We start from the raw sequence: 25,889 nt of genomic DNA, 5'->3' as shown, positions 1-25,889 counted from the left end.
CCTTTTTCTGGCTTATTTCACAGCAATAGCATTTCTGTTCATACCTCCCTTACGTTTTTGTTAATAATCATTTATTGTTTTTGGTTGTGCTGGGTCTTCGTGGCCACGCACAGCCTTTCTCTAACTACAGTGAGCGGGGGCTGCTGCTCTTGGCTGCAGCGCACGGACTTCTCATCCCAGGGGCTTCTCTTGTCGTGGCACACAGGCTCTCGAGGGCACAGGCTTCAGTAGATGTGGCATGCTGGCTTAGTTGCTCTGTGGCATGTGGAATCTTCCCTGATAGGGATCAAACCTATGTCCCCCGCACTGAAGTGGATTTCCACCCACTGCACCACCAGGGAAGTCCCCTCTCTTGTATTTTTAAAACACTTTAAAACTTTCTACATCACTTATCCCATTGTAAAGTTTAAAACCCGTACAGTTCCCTTACAAAAGCCCAACTGAACCAACATACACTAATATTTTATACCACCCATGTATTTATTGAATTTTGCTTGTTATATGATATATTAAAAGGCCTTTTAAATTATTGAATGCCCAACAAAATAACTGAACTTGAAAATTTTCTAAAATTACATACAAAACCAAGTGTTCTGAGAGCCAGACTTTTCATTTGAGTGGTAAGGGGGAAATAATTTACAAACAAAGCAAGTGAAATTTTTCCTATATCAAGTCAGCATTACTGATTTTTAACTGGGTTTTCTTATATAATTAGAGCGCCACCTAGCGGGGAAGTACGTTAGACCAGGTGTGCTTCAGCGGTTCTAACAAGACGGTTCCCTAATTTTCCATCTTGCTAGTAAGGCTAACCCGGAGAGGGAAATGGAAACCCACTCCAGTATTCTTGCCTGGAGAATCCATGGACAGGAGTCTGGCGGGTTAGAGTCTATGGGGTCTCAAAGAGTCGGATACAACTGAAGTGACATTGCACGGTAAACCTAAGATATGAGATGATGATTATAGTTCTGACGAAGAAGGTTCTGTACAAAATGGAGGGAAAATATAGTCACCCTGAAAGCTAATGGTGTAATTATACAGTTTGTTTTCTGAGAACTGCAGACTTCCTTAGCATAAAGATCCTCAGCACAGATGACTGTCCATTCCTCTCCCACACACATCAAGACACTTGACTAAAGCCTAGCATGGCTTCTATCAGCAGTGTTCAAAGTCAAACATTTTCACCTATCTGCTCAAACAGTGGCATCTTGGTTTCTCAGAAATATTTCCCAATGCTGAATTCTTCTCACTTCCCAGAAATGTATCTTTATTTCTAACCATAACCCCACATGTTATAACCTAAATTCCTTTTCTTCTGTTCTTTCCTCAGTGGAACTGGAGAAAGAATCTATCTATTGAGTTAAAACTGAAACTCTTACAGATAAAATAGGCCATTCCACAGATGACAAAATTGAAGCTCAGTTTTAAAAAGTCAATTGCTTAGGAACTTCCCAGGTGGTCCAGAGGTTAAGAATTCGCCTTGCAATGCAGGGAACGTGGGTTCAATCCCTGGGCAGGGAACTAAGATCCCACATGCCTCAGAGCAATTAAGCCTGTGAGCCACAACTGCTGAGCCCACACACCACAATTAGAGAATCCACGGGCTGCCCCGAAAGATCCCACACACAGCAACTTAGAACTGACTCAGTCAAATAAATAAATATTCTTTAAAAAGTCAATTGCTTAAATTGAAAGAGCAAATTAGAGTCAGAATAGGATTAGTCTCTAGGACCTGATTTGATGAGCTAAAACCTGACATCTCTCTACTCCATAACACTGTGTGTCTCCCTCCTTTGGGTGTGATCATCTTGATGACCTCAATCAAATGTCACAGATGTGTGGTTTGCCCTCAGTCTCCTCTTCCCAAAGTTTCAACACAACGATCCTCCTCTCTGACACTCTTCAAAACTCCCACCTGGTTCTTCTTTCCCAGCACATAGTCAGTTCAGTTCAGTTCAGTCGCTCAGTCGTGTCCGACTTTTTGCGACCCCATGAATCGCAGCACGCCAGGCCTCCCTGCCCATCACCAACTCCCGGAGTTTACTCAAACCCATGTCCATCAAGTCGGTGATGCCATCCAGCCATCTCATCCTCTGTCATCCCCTTCTCCTCCCGCCCCTAATCCTTCCCAGCATTAGGGTCTTTTCCAATGAGTCAAATCTTCGCATGAGGTGGCCAAAGTACTGGAGTTTCAGCTTCATCATCAGTCCTTCCAATGAACACCCAGGACTGATCTCCTTTAGGATGGACTGGTTGGATCTCCTTGCAGTCCAAGGGACTCTCAACAGTCTTCTCCAACACCACAGTTCAAAAGCATCAATTCTTCGGCACTCAGCTTTCTTCATAATCCAACTCTCACATCCATACATGACCACTGGAAAAACCATAGTCTTGACGAACCTTTGTTGGCAAAGTAATGTCTCTGCTTTTTAATATGCTATCCAGGTTTCCAAGCAGTAAGCGTCTTTTAATTTCTTGGCTGCAATCACCATCTTCAGTGATTTTGGAGCCCAAAAAAATGAAGTCTGACACAGCTTCCACTGTTTCCCCATCTATTTGCCATGAAGTGATGGGACCAGATGCCATGATCTCAGTTTTCTGAATGTTGAGCCTTAAGCCAACTTCTTCACTCTCCTCTTTCACTTTCATCAAGAGGCTTTTTAGTTCCTCTTCACTTTCTGCCATAAGGGTGATGTCACCCGCATATCTGATGTTATTTATATTTCTCCCGGCAGTCTTGATTCCAGCTTGTGCTTCTTCCAGCCCAGCGTTTCTCATGATGTACTCTGCACATAGTACTTCATACAATATGATCATATTACAGTCCCTCAATACTTACTGAGCCCCTCACCCATCATAGCTACACCTCTAAACTTCTTTTCTCCCTTTGTGTAGATCTGAGACATGCTCACCATAAGAAAATGGCCTTTGAATGTCATGGCTTACAATGATTACTGCTCTGTTTAAAATATGTTGAGTAAATCATCATTTTTATAGTCTATCAAATTAGATTTTAGCAAAGTATAGCAGTAAATGTGACAAGTAAGGATTAACCCTGACTTCCTATTCTCTGGTAGTTTGTCTAGTTATGAAGATAAAGCCCTTGGCAAGAGAAATTATAAAATCTATTTTGTGCTTCCTCCTACAGAATATTAGCCATGCTTATATCTGTATCCTATGCCTATTGACTTCAAATATATATGCCTGTCAAGCAACTAAGTGACTTGGCATTCCATTCCTATTATTACTACAGCTACTTTATCACACACGAAGTAAAACCTATTATTGTAGAATCATGGGTTCTGGTTTTTGTTGTCATTCCTATGTTCAAATTCCTACTTGTACATAAAAATATTAATTTACTCAATAGAGTTTTCTAAAGATATTGGCTGCTTTAAAATGTTACATAAAATCTTCCAAAGAATCAAACTATTGTTGGATTTTCTGCCCTTGATGCCACTTAGAAACACTGACCTGTAGGATACTTATATCTGGAGCCAATTATTCATTTTATGCCACTCAAACACACATGAGATGGCAGGCAAACACCCTGACATAAACCAGGGACAACAACAAAGAATAAATCACTGTGCTTCCAAGAGATACATGAAAGAAAGCTCATGCAATTGAGAGCAGTGCAGTGAAAACTTGGAATACAATGACATAAGGCCAAAAAAAATATGAATTCAGACAAAGGAATCCTTATTTATTACCAATAGCATACTCCATTATTATTGTCTTTATTTCTCTTTGACTTAAAAATACATTCAGTGCCCAGTTCAAGTTATTCCTTAGTATTTATAAATCATTTTTTTTCATTTATTTTTATTAGTCGGAGGCTAATTACTTTACAATATTGTAGTGGTTTTTGTCATACATTGACATGAATCAGCCATGGATTTACATGTATTCCCCATCTTGATCCCCTATAAATCATTTTTAAAGCCTAAAGTTATATGTAATGTAGACCCCAAAAAATGTATATTTTTTCAATATACATTTTTTCAAAATGTATATTTTGTTCAAACAAAATAAATACAAACACTAAAAACCTAGAAATCAGGGGTACTTCTCCTTAACAATTACACAATTCCTTTTTAGTTTGAAGAATAATTGCAGCTGTAAGGAAATATCAATATTGGTGAGAACCTACTTCTAACAGTACATGCAGAAGGCTGCATTTTAATTATCTACCAATCTGTCTCTCCCACTACTCAAGGTCCCTGGAGGGACTATCTTATTTATCTTCACATCTCCATCTTTGAACATACTTTCTTATCACATAGGAATTCAATAAATGTTTGTTCAAATAAGTTACATCCAAGTGCTTATTGAATTGGTGATTAGAGTCAGAAAAACCTTAAGATTTTTTTCCGTCTTATAAATTCGGTAACCTACAGAAGTTGATATTCAAGTTTTGTTTCAGATATTATCAAATTTTACATATGTTCTTGAATATAGACAAAATATAGTCAAGATTTTTTGCATAATTTTGCACATGTCAAATTGAATCTGATGTTAATAAAGGAGAACTTTAAAAACCCCTTTTATTCCTCTCACATGGCCCCCAAGTTCCTCCCTTTCAGCCCTTAATTGACATTCTATCTCAGTCCTGGGTACGTCTCTTCCCATCTCACTACCCACCTCTGCTTATAACTGTTACCCGACACCCAAACCTCAACTCAAATCACACCTCACAAGTGAAATATAATATCATGTCCATAAGCAAATCAAATGGAATTGGGCATGATTTCCTGTTATGCTTCCTTCCTCTATAGAACATACAACATCATTATAAGGAAAACATTTCAAACACCTAACACTGTACATATTGTACAAATTCCTAGCACTGTTTGTCTTGAGGTCTATCACCTCTTAACCAATACCTGTGTAAGTCAGCAAACGAATATGAATCTCCTAGGTATTTGCCCCAGGCTCCACTCCATTAGTTTGTCAATCTTCTGTTCTCAAGACTACCTATCTAGTTTTTCTGTTTATATCACTCGACTCTTGTTTTGATATCAGCTTTGTCATTGTCATTGTTTTTAACTCTCAGCTTTGGGAGGGTTTCAGGAACTTCTGTTCCTACATTCTCCTCTGTGCTGTTAATGTGTAGGCATTCTCACCTTAAGGGAAAAAAAAAAAAAAAAAAACCTCCTTCTGTATTTCTAACACATTATATTATTTCCTTCAGCTCCCATACCATCTGGGAAGGACTTAGGCAGAAAGCACTAATCTTTGGGCAACAACTGGAAATGAATCTGAGAACTCTCCCCAGTCAAAGACTAGACTCGCCTTATATACAGGGAATTTTGTTTTCAAAGTGGAGTGAGACGAGAAAGTTCCAGAGAGCTAAGATTTCTAGCAAGAGGAGGGGCCCTGCGTTGAAAAGCAGTATGCAAACAGAGAGTAAAGTGGTGCATTACTCCAGATAGTGGAATCATAAAAGGTCCCACAGAGGAGACGATATCTGAGCAGAGACCAGAAGGAAGAATGCAAAACATGTGATTCGCTGGGAGATAAGTACTTCATAACAAAGGAAGAAAACCTACAATTTCTTGATGTTGACTCTTTCTTACAATGTTTAAGGAGCAAGGAGTATACCAGTTGCCTAGAACAGAGTAAGTCAGGATAAAAACAGTCAGAAATAAGGTAAGAAAATCCAACTGATATAAGACCTTGTAAGTTATGGTGAAGACTCTGGATTTAATAGTAAGCATGATGAAAAATTATTAAAATGTTGAAAATGAGAAAATGACATAATCTGATTTACATTTTAAAAAATAACTCTGACTTAAATACTTGTATAGTATTTAAAATCTTGCATTAAGCAAAACATTCAGGGAGACACACATGGCACCCCCTAAAAATCAACAATAAAGATCATACAAAATGCAAACCAAACAGTTCCTTTTCCTTGGGTATTTTTCTATGATTATTTCAACGTATAACTTGGGAAAGCATAAAACATAAATACTTGCATGTGTATAAATAGAAATATAAATACTATGTGCTTGTGCATGCATGCTTAGTAGCTAAATCACATGCAACTCTTTGCAACCCCATGGACTGTAGCCCACCAGGCTCCTCTGTCCGTGGGACTTTCAGGCAAGAATACTGGAGTGGGTTTCCATTTCCTTCTCCAAGGGTTCTTCCTGACCCAAGGATCAAACCCCCGTCTCCTGCATTTAGCAGGCAGAATCTTTATCACTGAGCTACAAGGAAAGCTCTAAATAATACATAAGTACATACAAATATTACTGATGGCCATTTTACTTTTCTTAAACTTACCCTGAACATTCAATAAGTAAAACTGATGTGTATAAATTAATGTAAAATACTTTAATAATCCTATATTGCGGAAACTTTTATTTTTAACCAGCTCATTTAATATGTTGAATATTTTGAAAAAAATAAGGTTGAGGTACTGAACTCTGAATGCTCTTTCACATTTAAAAAAAAGCAAAAGTACAGAAATACTGTACAAAAATACAGAAATGCGGATAAAAATGAGTTAGCTGGTGCCAAGCAAATATGTGAAGAGCAATAGAAAATGAGAGAAGTTAAACAACATTTTATCAGACACCATATAAATACTTAGCAAGCAATAACAATGTGTGATATTCAAGGTAATAGCAGGAGCTGGTACTTAGGATAGTCTTTGATTTTCTATCAGCAGTGCTATTTTTATTATAAGATCACAGGAAAGATAGTCCACAGGTGACTTGCTGATTTTGTCTCCTCTTACTGGCAAAAAGCTTCTGTAAAGAGTCTGCCTGCAATGAGGGAGAACGGGGTTCAATCTGGGTCAGGAAAATCCCCTGGAGAAGGAAATGGCAACCCACTCCAGTACTCTTGCCTGGAAAATCCCATGGACAGAGGAGGCTGGTAGGCTACAGTCCATGGGGTTGCTAAGAGTCAGACGCGACTGAGCGACTTCACTTTCACTTTCACTGGCAAAAAGCAGTAGAACTGCGTGATGAATATGTCTTACTGCTGACTGGAGTAAACCACGTTAGGACCCTGGTTTCATCAATTGCTTAGTCCATGTCACCTTGCGTAAGTCATAAAACTCTTCTCAGTCTTAATTTTCTTGCCCATAAAATGACTGTAAAATTATTTCCTACATCAAAATTTCTGTTGAGATTGTTCCAATAAAGCATTTAGACCACCCTCTGAAATGCAGTAACCATCTTTTAAATATTACCTGTGATTATTATATCCAGGCCACCTTGGGCTGTTTCTATCAAGATACAGTGATAATATCAGTGAGTCTTAACAATACACAACTAGGAAGAAGAAAATGTCGACTGAAATGTGATTTTTTCATGTCAGACAAAATTATATTTTGTCAGGAAACATATAAAATAGTACATATCTGGGGCTTCCCTGGTGGTTCAGATGTGGTGCAATGCAGGAGACCCAGGTTCAATCTCTGGGTCAGGAAGATCTCCTGGAGAAGGAAATGGCAACCCACTCCAGTGTTCTTGCCTGAGAAAACCCATGGACAGAGAAGCCTGGTGAGCTTACAGTCTACGGGGCCACAGAGAGTCAGACACAACTAAGTGACTAACACACAGTACATATCTGATAATAAAATTTTGACTATAAAATATTTTAAAAGTGAAAGAAAGGTACACAAGCTAAGGATCAGCATTCTTAGGGATGTTATAAGGTATAGTAAATGATCTAACTGTTAAAGCATATGGATTAAGGTCTTCCTATTACCACTCCTATCAAGCCAAATTCTATCTTTCAAGGCCCACCTCCAGTGGCACACATCAAGATCATTTCTGCCCATCAGCACTCTGCCACAATAATTATGTTAACACTTTCTTATGTTTATAACAGTTCACTGAAAACTCAGTGCACGGCAGGAGAGTTTACAGAAATCCCTCACAAAGCACTTAGCCTTCACTGTCGAGTGTATTGCAGCAGTCATCTGAAGCCTGAGCACAAGATCTGAGAGATGAGCTTTCAAAGGCTCCTCGGAGGTTGAGATCTGATCATCAAGACAGCAAGGGAACTCCATGGCACCAAAAGCTACCTGGTGAGCAATAAAGCATAAAGCGATATCTTGATTCAGGTGATTAGATTCCAAGCCCTGTTAAAAGGAAACTATAGAAAGAAGACCAATACAGAGTGAAAAAATAGAGTTGGATATAGATATCAATGTAGGAATAAGAGTACAAATAAATATTGATTGAGACATAGACATATGATATCTGATCACAAAACAGTAAAGAATTCATTCTGCATAAAATTATTTCACAGATATTTTTCATGAATACAAAACTATCAATATGCTCCCTCAAAAATAAAGTTTACAGGAAAGAAATAAACACTATGTGAACATCATAAAGATATGTTCTTTTCGTATGTTATCTCATGTAATCCCAAAAAAACTGAGCTGAATATATTAATCCCATTTTATATTTAATAATACAAAAAATAAATAAATAAAGAAGGAAGTCATTTGTTTAAGGCCACGAAGCTTCCAGCAACAAAGCTGATACACACACCAGGTCAGTTTGCGTTTCCAATGTGAAATTGACTCTCCAAAAGAAAGATTTTAGGAAAATTTGCAGAACTCTTTTTTTTCAGGATGTTGATATATACATCCCCTTACAATATCATGGTACAATCTCGGGAATTAGCTACTCAAAATACTTTTATTTCCTAGACAATATTATTGCAAACTTTTAGGGATTTACAACTCCTGAGCTCCTTACTATTCAGAACAATTTTTAGTTTAATTTCAACATAATGGGGAAAAAAAAAACCTAAAAGCAAAGGAAGTCTTAAACTGCTGAATGTTGGAATTTGAATACATTCAACAGAGAGACAAAAGTATTAATATTATATCAAAGATAAAATATTGGATATTAGATGCTAGGTAGACAGTCACAACTGAAAACATTGAAATCTTTTCAGTAGAAGTTTAAACACCATAAAGGAACTAAAGCTAATCATTCTTTCTAAAAGAGATTGACTTTAATCTGGAGTAAGAATCTGAAACTGTGGCAGTATGTGTGTGTGTGTGTGTGTGTTGGAGGTGGTGCTCAGTCATGTCCAACTCTTTGAGATCCTTTCAGACTGCAGCCCACCAGGATCCTCTGTCCTTGGGTTTTTCCAGGCAAGAATACTGGAGTGGGCTGCAGATTCTCTTCTAAAAAAGATGCTTAAGTGCTCCAGATAAATGAGATAAAAGGAGAAAGACCAGACATTCTCCATGCTGACCTACAAATCCATAACACAACGTGTTCACAAGTTTACCTTCTGTTTTCTGCTTTATCTTCTATTTTCTACTGAGATGACTGAAGAAGGGAAGAATGTTTAAAATCAATAAATCATCCAATGTGTTATTTTTCTTATGAAATGATAGAAAAAATATTGATGTAACCTCTGCTTGACCTTACACTCAGAACCAAGGATGAGGTGTATAATGTCACACATACTAACAGAAAAACTAGAAGGAACAAAAATTCAATAGAACTAAGTAAATAGCAATCCTTTTTAGGAAAAAAAAATACTTTTCTCTAAATAACTGGGGATGAAACAAAAGGATCAATTCACTTTGCTTTTTAAAGCAAAAGTCATATCATAAGACCCATCTGTAAGATTTTACTTTAAAATCATAAAAGGCAGAATTAAATTTTATTTTCATTTTTCTCTTTGGGTCTTTCTTTTCTTTCCTCTTTCTTCCTTTCCTCTGTTTCTCCCTTCCTCACTTCAAATCCAAAACCATGTTTTAAATGCAAATAGCTACATTTTTAAATTAAAAAAAAAAAACTAACATTCTCATTTCCATTGAGTGGGCAAGTACATATAAAAATCTCCTCAATGTCATAGTGGTTTACAGAAACACAACTCAAAGTGGGGTTGGAAGATCAGTTCTAGTCTTTGAATTGTTACTGATATACAACAGAATAAAGAGAGAAATAAAGTAATGTTGGATGTGTTTTGAAAATTCTATCAGTTCATTTCAGTCAGTCAGTCATGTCCAACTCTTTGCAACCCCATGGACTGCAGACTCCAGGCCTCCCTGTCCATCACCAACACCTAGAGCCTACTCAAACTCATGTCAGTGATGCCATTCAACAATCACATCCTCTGTCGTTCTCTTCTCCCACTTTCAATCTTTCCCAGCATCAGAGTCTTGTCCAAGGAGTTCTTCACATCAAGTGGCCTAGATATTGGAGTTTCAGCTTCAGCATCAGTCCTTCCGATGAATATTCAGGACTGAATTCCTTTAGGATGGACTGGTTGGATCTCCTTGCTGTCCAAGGGACTCTCAAGAGTCTTCTCCAGCATCACAGTTCAAGAGCATCAATTTTTCAGCACTCAGCTTTCCTTATGATCCAACTCTCACGTCCATACATGACTACTGGAAAAACCATAGCTTTACTAGACAGAACTTTGTTGGTAAAGTAATGTCTCTGCTTTTTACCATGCAGTCTAGGTTGGTCACAGCTTTTCTCCCACGGAGCAAGTGTCTTTTAATATCATGGCTGCAGTCACAATCTGCAGTGGTTTTGGAGCCCCCAAAATAAATTCTCTCACTGTTTCCATTGTTTCCCCATCTATTTGCCATGAAATGATGCAACCAGATACCATGATATTACTTTTCTGAATGTTGAGTTTTAACCCACTTTTTCCACTCTTCTCTTTCACTTTCATCAAGAATCTCTTTAGTTCTTCACTTTCTGCCATAAGGGTGATATCATCTGCATATCTGAGATTATTGATATTTCTCCTGGCAATCTTGATTCTAGCTTGTGCTTCATCCAGCCCAGTGTTTCTCATGATGTACTCTGCATATAAGTTAAATAAGCAGGGTGACAAGACACAGCCTTGATGTACTCCTTTCCCGATTTGGAACCAGTCTGTTGTCCCATGTCCAGTTCTAACTGTTGCTTCTTGACCTGCATGCAGATTTCTAAGGAGGTTGGTCAGGTGCTCTGGTATTCCCATCTCTTTCAGAATTTTCCATAGTTTGTTGTGAACCACACAGTCAAATGTTTTGGCATAGTCAATAAAGCAGTAGTAGATGTTTTTCTGGAATTGCCTTGGTTTTTCGATGATTCAACAGATTTGGGCAGTTTGATCTCTGGCTTCTCTACTTTTTCTAAATCCAGCTTGAACATCTGGAAGTTCACAGTTTACACACTGTTAAAGCCTGGCTTGGAGAATTTTGAGCATTACTTTACTAGCGTGTGAGATGAGTGCAATTGTGTGGTAGTTTGAGCATTCTTTGGGATTGCCTTTCTTTGGGATTGGAATGAAAACTGACCTTTTCCAGTCCTGTGGCCACTGCTGAGTTTTTCAAATTTGCTGGCATATTGAGTGCAGCACTTTCACAGCATCATCTTTTAGAATTTTAAATAGCTCAACTGGAATTTCATCACCTCCACTAGCTTTGTTTGTAGTGATGCTTCCTAAGGCCCACTTGACTTCACATTCCAGGATGTCTGGCTCTAGGTGAGTGGATCACACCATCGTGATCATCTGGGTCATGAAGATCTTTGTTGTATAGTTCTTCTGTGTATTCCTGCCACCTCATCTTAATATCTTCTACTTCTAACCATAATGGTATGGTTAGGTCCATACCATTTCTGTCCTTTGTTGAGCCCATCTTTGCATGATATGTTCCCTTGGTATCTCTAATTTTCTTGAGATTTCTAGTATTTCCCATTCTATTGTTTTCCTCTATTTCTTTGCATTGATCACTGAGGAAGGCTATCGTTTCTCTCTTTGCTATTCTTTGGAACTCTGCATTCAAATGTATATATCTTTACTTTTCTCCTTTGCCTTTAGCGTCTCTTCTTTTCTCAGCTATTTGTAAGGCCTCCTCAGACAACCATTTGCCTTTCTGCATTGCTTTTTCTTGGAGATGGTTTTGATCACTGCCTCCTGTACAATGTCACAAACCTCTATCCATAGTTCTTCAGGCACTCTTTCAGATCTAATCCCTTGAATCTATTTGTCACTTCTACTGTATAATCATAATGGATTTGATTTAGGTCATACCTGAACGGTCTAGTGGTTTTTCCTACTTTCTTCAATTTAAGTCTGAATTTGGCAATAAGGAGTTCATGATCTGAGCCACAGTCAGTTCCCAGTTTTTGTTTTTTTTTGTTTTTTTTTTTGTTTTTGCTGACTGTATAGAGCTTCTCCATCTTTGGCTACAAAGAATATAATCAATCTGATTTTGGTGTTGACCATCTGGTGATGTCCATGTGTAGAGCCTTCTCTTGTGTTGCTGGAAGAGGGTGTTTGCTATGACCAGTGCGTTCTCTTGGCAAAACTCTATTAGCCTTTTCGCTGCTTCATTCCGTACTCCAAGGCCAAATTTGCCTGTTACTCCAGGTGTCTCTCGACTACCTACTTTTGCATTCCAGTACCCTATAATGAAGATGACATCTTTTTGGGTGTTAGTTCGAGAAGGTCGTGTAGGTCTTCATAGAACCGTTAAGCTTCTTCAGCATTACTGGTTGGGGCATAGACCTGGATTACTGTGATATTGAATGGTTTGCCTTGGAAACAAACAGAGATCATTCTGTTGTTTTTGAGATTGTTGAATAAAAAGAACACATACAAGCTTCCATTTTATTTCTCTACTAGTTCATTTATATTATCCTTTATAAATCCTAAAAGTCTGAGGAGAGAAAAATGAGTATTTTCCCTCAAGTAACTCTTAGAACCATTGGTTAATGATGAGCTTTGGCAACAAATTGAAATCATTTTGAGTCCCAACTCTGCCAAACTCTTATTGTATTATGTTGTGCAAATTATTTCATCTCTTTAATTTCAATTTCCTTTATGTAAAAAATCAGTACCTAATTCATATGCCTGTTGTGTGGTCCTTGGACAAGCAACAGGAATATCACCCAGGTGCCTGTTTGAAATGCAGATTTTCAGATCTCCCCCAGACTTACCAAATCAGAATCAGCATTTTAACAAGATTCCCTGGGCTATTCACGTGCACAAATACAGTGCTTGCGTTTGGCATATTTAAAAAATGATCAGGACTATTAGCTGTTGTTGATTTCATTCATAACAATAATATGTAAGTATCATTCTTGCAATAAAGATTGATATTCAAGACTCATGTAAATACAGAGACATAAAAATCAAACTATTTCCTTTCTGATGTTTTACAAGTACCTAAAAAGATACAGAATATAAAGCAGATCTTGTGGATACTAATAACCAAGAAACACACGCATCTCATCCTCAAAAATCCCATTGGATAAAATATAAGCCAAGTACATCTAACAGAAATAACAAAGTGTTCTAACTTATGGGTATGGGAATAAAGAATTTATTTCCAGAGGAAAATGGATAAATTGAGGCAATACTAGTTCAAAATAGTACTTTTGAACAAAGAGTAAATTGTATTTGACCGGAGGAAAAAAAAATCACTTTGTGCTCAGCCAATAACACTATATATATTTGGTCTTATGTCAAAAGTAACCTGAATGTTCAAGGGCTTAATGTTAACTCCAGTCAAATGTCCTTTAAAGTTACCCTGCTGTGACTAGGTGATACAAAGGTCACATACCATTTCAGCTGCAATAGGAAAGCTCAGTGGGAAGTAAAGAATGAAATTGCTTGCTACTTATCTCTAGATTCTCTGTCTAGGTTTCTGAAAAACCATACTCAGGAAGCAAATACAGCTTAGTAATGATTTTTTAAGAATCGACACATGAAGGTTAAGAAAGGAAAAAAAAGGAGCACATTGATATTTGCCATTTTATAGAATAAAGGTAAATCCCAACAATTTATACAAGGAGAGCACCTTGGCTTGATATTGCCATTGATGCCCCAGAGATCAAAGTAGATGTCTAATAGGATAGTTTAATATCTAATATACAACTGATTGCTCCCTTCTGTTAAAGCCATATCAAAGATTGCCCAGGGCAAAGAGACATAAACACCACTAATGCCTTGTTTCACTTAGAAAAACTTTATTTTCTTTTCAGCTCCATATATCTGACTTTTGTAAGAGCTGAACATATACAAAATGAGAACTTCATATTAGCCATAGAGAAATATTATTCTACAATGCCAAACACCAAGATATCTTCCAGATATGCATGGTTGCCAGTGTTTCCTCTGTACCATACACTGTACTAGATACTACAAGATGGAGGTAAAAGGAATCAGAGGAATTTTCTCTGTGATATATGCTGGAAGTACATAAGGAACCAACTGAAGCAACAGGTGGTACAAGAATTAAAGAACCCATCTGCCAGTGCAGGAGATGTAAGAGACTTGGGTTCCATCCCTGGGTTGGGAAGATCCCCTGGAGGAGGGCACAGTAACCCACTCCAGTATTCTTGGCCTGGAGAATCCCAGGGACAGAGGCAGCCCACCAGGCACTGTAGGGTCTCATGGAGTCAGACATGACTGAAGCAACTTAGCACATATGCACATAAGGAACACATATGTCTGTATGTAATATTTTACAGTGAGTCCAGATACCTGGCTTCCACTCTGTTCCCATCCACTTTTCATTTTGTCATATTTCAGTATAGCATATAAACGATGTCTACAAAGTCTGTGCTCCATCAAATGTATCCATGGTTTGAAGACTCATATGATATTAAAACATCTGATCTGTAAGTTTAAAAAATTTTGAAACTAAAATTCAGCCACTGTATTTCTTAAATATGTAGGAAAAGATAAATGCTTTCATAACTTAAAATTCTTTATATATTGTGAGAGAAAACCATTTTAAAATATCACAAAACTATAAACCAGACCTCAAATACATTATCTTCATTATTAAAGAAATGTGAAATAACATCAATGGAAGTAATTCAACAGTAATTAGTTTCATATGCCATTCTTACACTAATACAGAGTGTAATATTTTAACTGGTTCCAAAGTTCAAAATTATATGATTAGTTTCTAAGACTGTATTATCATTTTGTTTTAGCCCAAAAAGGAAGTTGGAGAAGCTTTATTTTAAATGTCATGGTATTCTTTAATTTTTGTAAGAATCTTCTAAAGTACATGTGAATTATTGTGCTAAATTATTCATAATGAAAGTTAATTTGACAGTTAATTATAATAAAGGAGAGGGTTTTCTGAACATAAACCAGGGCCTTAATTCCTAGAGGATAAACTATATTGACAGAATCTGTCCTTGAAGGCAGCCTTACTGCTATATGCTAACCCCCAAGTTAACATTTCATACTTCAAGTGCTAAAAGAAAAAAAGGATGATATTTTTGATGATGTAGCCTATGCTGATTTTTCTCAGAGAAGAGCATGAAATAGTGAGTTGAACGAGCTTTGGTGTGAATTCTTAATTTCACCTTTCATCAGTTGTGTGATTGGAGCAAACTGTTTGACTCTCTGAGATCATAATTTTTCCCAGCTATAAAAAGTTGATTAAAATATGCAATTTTGGCTTTGTTGGAATAATTAAAATAAATGAAGAGAGCTACATCTGTTCCTGAGATATAGAAGGCACAAAGTTAATTGTTAGCTCTCCTAACTTCCTCTTCCTTCACACTGGGAGGAGAGAAATACTTGTAATTGCCTCAAGGTCCTCAACAGAATTTTTTTAAATTACATTTAATGACATGTATCAGTTAATAATTTTTTACATATACATTAGCTCTTTTAATGTCTCCATTAACCATGTGCTGGGACAAAACAGATAATTCTCCTTTTATTTATTTTACAAGTAAAGAAACTGATTAAGGGAAGTTAATTAAATTAACCAAGTTCAGACACCTAGATAATGACAAAATGTGATGTAAACCCAAGTCTCTCTGATTTCAAAATCTATACCCTAGTTCTTGAGTCACTTTCTCCTAAGCCAATAGAACAAAAATCTTGATTAAACTGTATAAAAATTAGGAAAATTTTCATGATTATGGAGTTTTCCTAAAAGTAGAATATATTCATATTTTTTTAAATTTGGAGATTATCTTTTATTAGAATAAAGCATATTTTTATCTTAAAGCAGTAGTGACAGTAGATGGCAGAGGTTTCTCATGTCTTTTTTAGCTAAAATTAGACATTATCAAACCTACATGTTTCCGTTATTTTTTAAAATTTTACTGGACTGAAAGACAGAAGTCAAGAAATCATACACTATGGCAAGGAACTTAGTATTATCAGCACTAATATTTTTTAAATGAAGTTGCATTGAAATAGCCTGAGATTTCCAAATGAAGCTAACCCCAGAGAATATTATATAATGATGTGGGTAAATCTTAGTATCAAATATAAACTAAAAGTTCTAAAAAGTATACTTAGAATTTTAATAGATTGCAAACGTGGTAGTTTCAGCAGAACTATGAAGTTTGGCGGTGTCAACTTATTCAATAGTAACAAGCTATTCGTTGATGGGACAGAAGAGACTCCGGGGATCACGATGACTACTTCAGGTGAGGCAGCCCTCAGAGGACGCACAGCTACCGAGGGGCAGCAGCATTCGTGATGATTTTATGTAAGGAAGAGCCAAAGGACTTCAGAGTTATGAGACTATACTGGGGTTAGCAGGACTCTAACACTGCAATGATGATTTTCCATGCTTTTTTAAAATATATGACCATTTTCCATAACCCATCTGATAGATAGAGTGCCTGAAGAACTATGGATGGAGGTTCATGACATTGTACAGGAGGCAGGGATCAAGACCATCCCCAAGGAAAAGCAATGCAAAAAGGCAAAATGGTTGTCTGAGGAGGCCTTACAAATAGCTGTGAATAAAAGAGAAGTAAAAAGCAAAGGAGAAAAGGAAAGATGACCCATTTCAATGCAGAGATCCAAAGAATAACAAGAAGAGATAAGAAAGCCTTCCTCAACAATCAATGCAAAGACTGTTTGCATTGGGATTGACTAGATTGCAATGGGAAAGACTAGAGATCTCTTCAAGAAAAAGAGAGATACCAAGGGAACATTTCATGCAAAGATGGGCTCAATAAAGAAGAGAAATAGTATGGGCCTAACAGAAGCAGAAGATATTAAGAAGAGGTGGCAAGAATACACAGAAGAACAATTCAAAAAAGATGTTCACAACCTAGATAATCACGATGGTGTGATCACCAACCTAAAGCCAGACATCCTGGAATATGAAGCCAAGTGGACCTTAGGAAGCATCACTACAAACAAAGCTAGTGGAGGTGATGGAATTCCAGTTGAGCTATTTCAAATCCTAAAAGATGATGTTGTGAAAGTGCTGTACTCAATGTGCCAGCAAATTTGGAAACTCAGAAGTGATCATAGGACTGGAAAAGGTCAGTTTTCATTCCAGTCCCAAAGAAAGGCAATGCCAAAGAATGCTCCAACTATCTCAAAATTGCACTCATCTCACATGCTAATAAAGTAATGCTCAAAATTCTTCAAGCCAGGCTTCACCAGTACATGAACTGTGAACTACCAGATGTTCAAGCTAGATTTAGAAAAGGTAGAGGAACCATGTATCAAATTGCCAACATCTGCTGGGTCGTAGAAAAAGCAAGAGAGTTCCAGAAAATCATCTATTTCTGCTTTATTGACTATGCCAAAGCCTTTCACTGTGTGGATCACAACAAACTGTGGAAAATTTTTCAAGAGATGGGAATACCAGACCACCTGACCAGCCTCCTGAGAAATCTGTATGCAGGTCAGGAAGCAACAGTTAGAACTGGACATGGAACAACAGTCTGATTCCAAATCGGGAAAGGAGTATGTCAAGGCTCATATTGTCACCCTACTCATTTAACTTATATGCAGAGTACATCATGAGAAATGCTGGGCTGGATGAAGCACAAGCTGGAATCAAGATTGCCAGGAGAAATATCAATAACCTCAGATATGCATATAACACCACCCTTACGGCAGAAAGTAAAGAAGAACTAAAGAGCCTCTTGATGAAAGTGAAAGAGGAGAATGAAAAAGTTGGTTTAAAACTCAACATTCAGAAAACTAAGATCATGGCATCCAGTCCCATCACTTCATGGCAAATAGATAGGGAAACAACGAAAATGAGATAATTTATTTTGGGGGGCTCCAAAATCACTGCAGATGGTGATTGCAGCCATGAAATTAAAAGACACTTGCTCCTTGGAAGAAAAGTTATGACCAACCTAGACAGCATATTAAAAAGCAGAGACATTAGCTTGCCCACAAAGGTCCATCTAGTCAAAGCTATGGTTTTTCCAGTGATCATGTATGGATGTGAGAGTTGGACCACAGAGAAGGCTGAGTGCTGAAGAACTGATGCCTTCAGACTGTGGTGTTGGAGAAGACTCTTGAGAGTCCCTTGGACTGCAAGGAGATCCAACCAGTCCATCCTAAAGGAAATCGGTCCTGAACATTCATTGGAAGGACTGATTTTGAAGCTGAAACTCCAATACTTTGACCACCTGATGTGAAGAGCTGACTCATTGGAAAGGAACCTGAAGCTGGGAAAGATTAAAGGCAGGAGGAGAAGGGGCAATGAGTTGGTTGGATGGCATCACCAACTCGATGGACGTAAGTTTGAGCAAGCTCCCGGAGCTGGTGATGCATGTAGGGAAGCCTGGCATGCTGCAGTCCTTGGGGTCACAAAGAGTCAGATATGACTGACTGACTGAACTGAGAGCTAGAAATGTCTTCAGTTTCTAGAACCACAGATGCTGTGTATGGAAATCCCTCTACCCTCTTTTCTATCCTCTCACTTTCACTATAATACCTCCAGTAGCAGAACCTAATGAAAAGCTGACCATCAAGTGAGTCAACGAAGACAGTTTGCAGAGTCCCAGCCTTCTAAAATTAGAGCTATGTGTGTGGAGTTAAGGGATAATAGGTTACCACCTGCACATCCAGCAAAGATTGATCCAGGAGCATAAAAGATGTCATCAGAGACCATTTTTTTACTTTTCTCTCCTCCATATTGCTTTCATTCTTAGGTAGAACGCTCACAGAGGCTCAAGGCCCACACCCCAGGCTCAAGAATAGTACATCATTTTTGTTGTTGTTTATACTTGCAGTATCCTGGAATTGGTTTTTGGTTAGACCAGACTGACTTGGATCATGTGACTTGCCTTTCCAATCATATTGCTTTGAGGAAGTTAAAATTGTTTGGTTATGCTTAGATCTCGGGGTAGAGTCAATTGCATCCAATTTCACTCAAAACACATAGATTGATAGTGGTAACCAGCTGTGAAAGAGCTTTGAGATAATTATAAAGGAGAAACTAGCTCCAAAATAGGTTTACATACCACACCAAAAAAAAAAAAAAAAAATCTCTTAACTTCAATATAGAAGATAGGGTACCATTGTCTTGGGCAAAACTGGATGGTTGATCACCAAAAATTTAGAAAAGAAATGTGTATTTAGTTGAGCAAGAACTGCTTATGGGAAGTAAATACAGATATCTAGTAGGCTATTACAAAATTCAAAACTAAGAAAAGAAATATGAGCCAGAAATCCACATTTAGAAGTCACAATTATACAGGTAGGAGCTGAAGTAATATAGATGACACCAGTCACGAAAACTGCATAAAATAATAGTAAGAATAAAGAGGAAAAGCAGGAGAAGAACAGTAAGAGGACTAAACATAGAAATTTTAAAGAATGTCAATATTAAAGAAAATGTAGAAGAAAAGGAGTTAGCGAAAAAGTAAGAAGATACTTTCAAAGACATTGGAAGATGCTGAGTAGAATGCCTGAGACATCAGTACAGGGGATCATGTTTGCAAAAAGGAGTGATGTGGAATAGCAAGTGGTACAGAGAGGGAGCCATCGATTTCTATATTTAGAAGATCATAAGTGAGTTTAGTAAGAGCTGAATTATTTGTGTGATATTTTATTTACAGTTTAATTTATGTAGACCTGTACAATCATGACTTGAAAAACTAGTAAGAAGAGAAGAAAGTGAGAACAATAAGAATATTCAAAGACTGCAAATTAGCAAGTGATGAGTTGAATTCAGTCCATAGGAAAATTTTAACCAAACGCCAAAGTGTTCTGTTTTAGCTTTGATTTGGTTTAATTCATCAGTAACATTTAGTGTTTAGGACATATCAGTTAAAATCCAGATTTCCAAGGTCTCTTGGAAAAGCAGCAGCTCTGACATCTGAATCTTCACTTTTGCAAGGCAACCATCAGCCCTGGCTGATGACAGGCACCAACTCTGCAATTTTCCATTGTCTTCCCAGGCTTCACATATCTCATTTCCATCAACAGCTTGATCTCTGCAGATATGTGAGTGTGAGGCCCATGTATAACATGTAGAACTCCAAAAAGGAGGAAAGTATCTATGAAGGATGATTGGGTCCAGTGAAAATTTTGGCTTTATTTTTCTCTTTAAATACAGAATTAGCTTGGGCCTGTTAATATGCTAATAATCAAGGGGATGATTATTGAAACAAACTCAAAACATGAGAGGGAATGTGATGTAGAACAATGATGGAGAAATCAACCTAGACCAGCAGAAGGATTCCTCCAGAGAACCTAGCTTATATACAAGAATATGACACTAAATGTAAGACTGCAAGGAGATCAAACCAGTCAGTCCTAAAGGAAATCAACCCTGAATATTCATTAGAAGGACTGATGCTGAAGCTGAAGCTCCGTTACTTTGGCCACTTGGTGTAAGGAGCCGACTCATCAAAAAAGACCCTGATACTGGAAAAGATTGAAGGCAGGAGAAGAAGGGGACAACAGAGGACAAGATGGTTGGATGGCATCACTGACTCAATGGACATGAGTTTGAGCAAGCTCCGGGAGATGGTGAAGGACAGGGAAGCCTGGCGGGCTGCAGTCCATGGTGTCACAGAGAGTTGGGCATGACTGAGCAACTTAAAAACAAAACTCACTTAAGATGAGTAGTCACTAGAGCTTCATTCTAACCCTAATAAGATCACAAGTTGGCAATTAAGGAAATAAAATAAAAAGCTCCGATATTTTGTTATACCAAGAAACTAGTATTCAGGTTTCTAAGAGGCCCAAAGCACAGCTCATGCTTTTGTGTTTCTGGTGAATTATACCCAACAGTCCTTTGGTGCTACAGTGTGCTCGCACACAAAGGACTGGAGAAAACCTGTTTATACAAATCCAGAGAGTTTGTAAATCAAGCCTGCTACAGCATAAAGTGGTCCATTTTCCAGCCTTGCCAAGGAATACTTTTTTAAACATACATATACTTCTCATGAAGTTAAAATTCATTTTTATTCTAGTTGATGTACTGGGGTTGAGTGAAACTACAACGTATATCACCTGAGTTGCAATTTCACGTGAATTGGTTTTAAAGAGTTCTTAACAGTGGCATCACTCTAAAGAATGGGTTAGAAACTGCAGTGCCATAAACTAAATCTCTGATGGGTTTGGTATGTCACCTAGACTCCTCCAAATAAAAGTACACATACTAGACCATCCTAGATAGTTCATTGCTGCTAGAGAGTTAAGATGAAATACGTCAATCTAACATCAAAATCATTAACATGGCTTGATTTATGTAAAGGAAAAAGTGAAAATCTGAGACAATCTATTATGGTCTTATCTTATTTGGCAGGTCAAACTGTTTTCTGGCTCATTCTGCTTGATTTGGGGTACTTGTTCTTTTTCCATAATAATGCTGGGTTAAGTGTTTCATTTGCCTTAATGTCTCTGTTGGATCCACATTATGGCAACACCACATCATTATAAATCCAATCATTGCTATAATTAGGGTTTAGAAGTCTAAAAGCTTTCCCAAAGAAAACAATGTCAAAATGTAGCCATTGACTAAAATACTATAATTCCTCCAACTTTAGAGAAACTAACCCTGCATATACATTATCACAAGTATATTTGAAAATGGAAATACACTATGCCCATTTTAGTACAACAATATTAAAAATGACTATATCCAAACTGCCAATGCTCCATAGACCTTTAACCCCTTAACTGAAAGATTTTACAATAGAGAAGAAATATATATCTGTTCAAGCATGCAACATGAAAATGAAAAAGGAGATACTCAATCAATTATCTACTCATTTTCAAGTGATTCTCTTCAGTCATACTGAAACAATGCAGGTCAGCCTAATGTAGTCTTAGCTAGCAATCTGCAAGGGACTTAAAATTTCTCCATTTCTCTTGTACATATGCCTCTGAAGTTTCCTTAGAAGATTTAGTGAAATTTGAGGCACACATTTCAGATTCACAGAAGAGAATGCCAAGCAGTCTTCCATGACCCATAGGCACAGCAGGTCAGAGGGGCTGAGAAAAAAATGTGAGATCAGACGAAGCCCCTTGCTCTGTCCCTTTTAAATTTTTCTCTGATTTTAATTTAAACAGAATTTTCTTCTCATGTTCTTTTCTCAACACAATAACATTTCTTAACAAAGGCATCGATTCTTCTCCAAAGATGGGAGAGCAAATGAGAAAGTGACTGAAATTGAAGCAGAGTTATGATTTAGTTATACCTTCCTAGCCTAGATACATTTCATAATCCCCCAATCTGATATCTTAACTTGTAACCTCAAACATGTTATAATTTTCGAGCCTTCTTAGAATTGACGGTATCAGTACATCTATCCATGTCCATCTCATGAGGACTGACTCAAAAAGAACCCAGTACTATTTATCTAACTTCCTTTCTGTTTAAATCTTTTTGTCTGTTTTTATTGTTGTTCAGTCGATAAGCCATATCCAACACTTCACAACCTCATGAACTGCAGCACACCAGACTTCCTTGTTCTTCACTATCTCCCTAAATTTGCTCAAACTCATGTCCATTGAGTCGATGATGCATCCAACCGTCTCATCCTGTCGTCCCCTTCTCCTTCTGCCTTCAATCACTCCCAGCAACAGGGTCTTTTCCAATGAGTCAATTCTTCAATTCAGGTGGCCAAAGTATTGGAGTTTCAGCTTTAGCATCAGTCCTTCCAATGGATATTCAGTACTGATTTCCTTTAGGATGGACTGGTTGGATCTCCTTGCTGCCCCAGGGACTCTTCAAGAATCTTTTCCAACACCACAGTTCAAAAACATCAATTCTTTGGTCATCAGCCTTCTTTATGGTCCAACTCACATTCACACATGACTACTGGAAAAACCATAGCTTCAACGACTATATGGACCTTTGTTGGAAAAGTGACGTCTCTGCTTTTTAATACACTGTCTAGGTTTGTCGTAGTTTTTCTTCTAAGGAGCAAGCATCTTTTAATTTCATGGCTTCAGTCATTGTCCACAGTGATTTTGAAGCCCAAGAAAATAAAGTCTGTTTCCATTATTTCCCCATCTATTTGCAATGAAGTTATGGGACTGGATGCCATGATCTCAGTTTTTTGAATGTTGAGTTTTAAGCCAGCTTTTTCACTCTCCTCTTTTACCTTCCTCAACAGGCTTTTTAGTTCCTCTTCACTTTCTGTATTAGTCTCCTATTGTTTCCATAACAGATTACTGTACCAGAGTAACTAAAAACACACCAATATGTTATTTTACAACTCTGGAGTCTGAAGTCTAATGCAGGATCTCCCTGAATAAAATCAAAGTGTCAGAAAGCATCCTTCTGAAAGCACTAAAGGTATCTGTTTCCTTACCTTTTCTGGCATGTACAGACCTGTATTCCTTGACTCATGACTCCCTTCAAATATCTTTAAAGCTAGAAAGTTCTTATCAACCTGGCATCACTATGACCTTGCTTTTATCATTCCTATATCTTGTCTTGACTCTGACTCTTCTGTCTCCCACTTAAAAAAAATGTATTAATTTTTGGCTGTATTGGGTCTTAGTTGCTTCATGTGGGATCTTTCCTCGCAGTACACTGGCTTCCCTCTAGTTGTGGCATGTGGGCTCCAGAGTGCTGGAGCTTCAGTAGTTGCCCTCCCACATGTGGGGTCTTAGTTGCAGGGTAGAACTAAGGGGTTGCAGAATCTTAACTACCTGACTATCAGGGAAGTCTCCCCTCTTCCATGTTTAAGGACCCTTGTTATTTCTTTGAGCCCATTAGGAAAATTCAAGATTACCTCCCTATTCTGGTATCAGCTGATTAGCAATCTTAATCCTATCATTTACTTTGATTGCCCTTTGCCATGCGACCTAAAATATTCATAAATTTTGGAGATGAGGATGCAATCATCTTTGGGGACCATTATTCTACCTACTATGGTCGCTAGGAGTTCCTCCAGCATTCCCTCCTGAAAACACACATAAATGCAGCCTTTATTCATCAAACAAGTTTTCATTTCATTCTTTCAAAACTTTCCCAAGATAGTAACTTCTTGGAAGCATGCTACTGTTAAAATGCATTGAGTAGGATTCAAAAACCTTGGATCCAAGTTCTAGTATACCACTAATTAGATCGATATATTTAATGTTTGTGAACCTCAATTTTTTTTTTTTGCTTGTAAAACAAATGTAATAAATAGTTAACAACTTGACCAGCTCACAGAATGTTGTGGTGACCAAATGAATTAGTGACTTGCAAGGTCCTTTAAAACAACTGAGTTGGACAAATGATAGGTCAAAGAACAGTAACATAAACTTTAGAGATACATTGACCTGTGTTGAAATCCTGGCTATTTCCTGGCTATTTTATTTTCTTAAATTCTCCAAATGGATTTTGCTAGCTATAAAATAAAGCTAACCCTCAGGGGCTTCCCTTCTGGTTCAACTGGTAAAGAATACGCCTGCAATGGAGGAGACCTGGGTTCCATCCCTGGGTTGGGAAGATCCCCTGGAGAAGGGAACAGCTACCTACCCCAGTATTCCGGCCTGGAGAATTCCACGGACTGTATAGCCTACGGGGTCGCAGAGTCAGACATGACTGAGAGACTTTCACTTAACTTCACTTCAGGGACATTAGGAGAATTAAATAAGACAAAGCATGTAATAGAACTGTGTTATAAAACATGCTTAGAACTGTGTTAAAGGGCATTCTAAGCTTTGTCTTGATAATTAATAAATGATTGTACTAATTAGACTATTGAGTTTTTCAAGTTTTACGGCAAGTGAAATACACCTTATTGTTCAACTCTTAGAATATTATTCCTCCTCCTGCTTAGTCACTCAGTCATATCCAACTGAGTCACGCAACCCATAGGCTGTAGCCCACCAGGCTTCTCTGTGCATGAGATTTTTTCCAAGCAAGAATACTCAAGTGCATTGCCATTTTCTCCTCCAGGGGATCTTACCAACCCAGGGGTCAAAGCTGTTGCCTCCCAAGTCTCCTGAATTGCAGGCAGATTCTTTACCACTTAGCCATCAGGAAAGTCCCTAGAATGTGGTTAGCATAATTTATTTGTAAAATATGTCAAAATCTTATTTAATCCCTTTTCAATCAGTAAAAGTATCTGAGTTTTTAAAAATCATTTTTATAATACATTAATGTCACTGTTTTTGATACTCTATTTGTCCCAAATTTGACCATGTAAGGTCCCTCAAGGCTGCTCCTATTTTAATTTAAACAAAATTTCTTCCCATGTTCTTTTCTCAGCACAATAGTATTGATTTCTAGCTTTCTGGCACATCAAAATATTCTAGGTTTACATTATCACTTTTCTGCCACAAACCTAGAATCACCTATTTCTCCATAGAATCTTGGTTTCTTTTAAGGTGAAATATTATTTAGAAACCAAGATCTAGGGACTAGTTGTTATCATTGTTAATGATATATCATTATGTCTGGCCCAGTTCTATGAATGGAGCTAGGAAAAGCATACATAGTACACATTTTTCTTCACCTATGGATTTCATCTCCATTTTTCACACAAAAGGAACACCAATTCTCAACAGTATCAATGTATTAACTTATTTGTTTTATCCTTTAGAACACACAAAATAATTTCAGAACTGTTAAAGCAATGTCACTATTAATAGCAAATCTACTAAAGGAAACACATATTTTTAGAGTTTTGTTTCTTTGTTTGTTTTACTTCTTTTAATCCTAAGTCTACTACTCACTCGGAGAATCAGTG

Source organism: Cervus canadensis, chromosome 25 (genome assembly GCF_019320065.1).
Source record: "Cervus canadensis isolate Bull #8, Minnesota chromosome 25, ASM1932006v1, whole genome shotgun sequence".
Taxonomy (NCBI): Eukaryota; Metazoa; Chordata; class Mammalia; order Artiodactyla; family Cervidae; genus Cervus; species Cervus canadensis.
The sequence above is the reverse complement of the archived record's forward strand: the minus strand, read 5'-3'. Positions refer to the sequence as shown.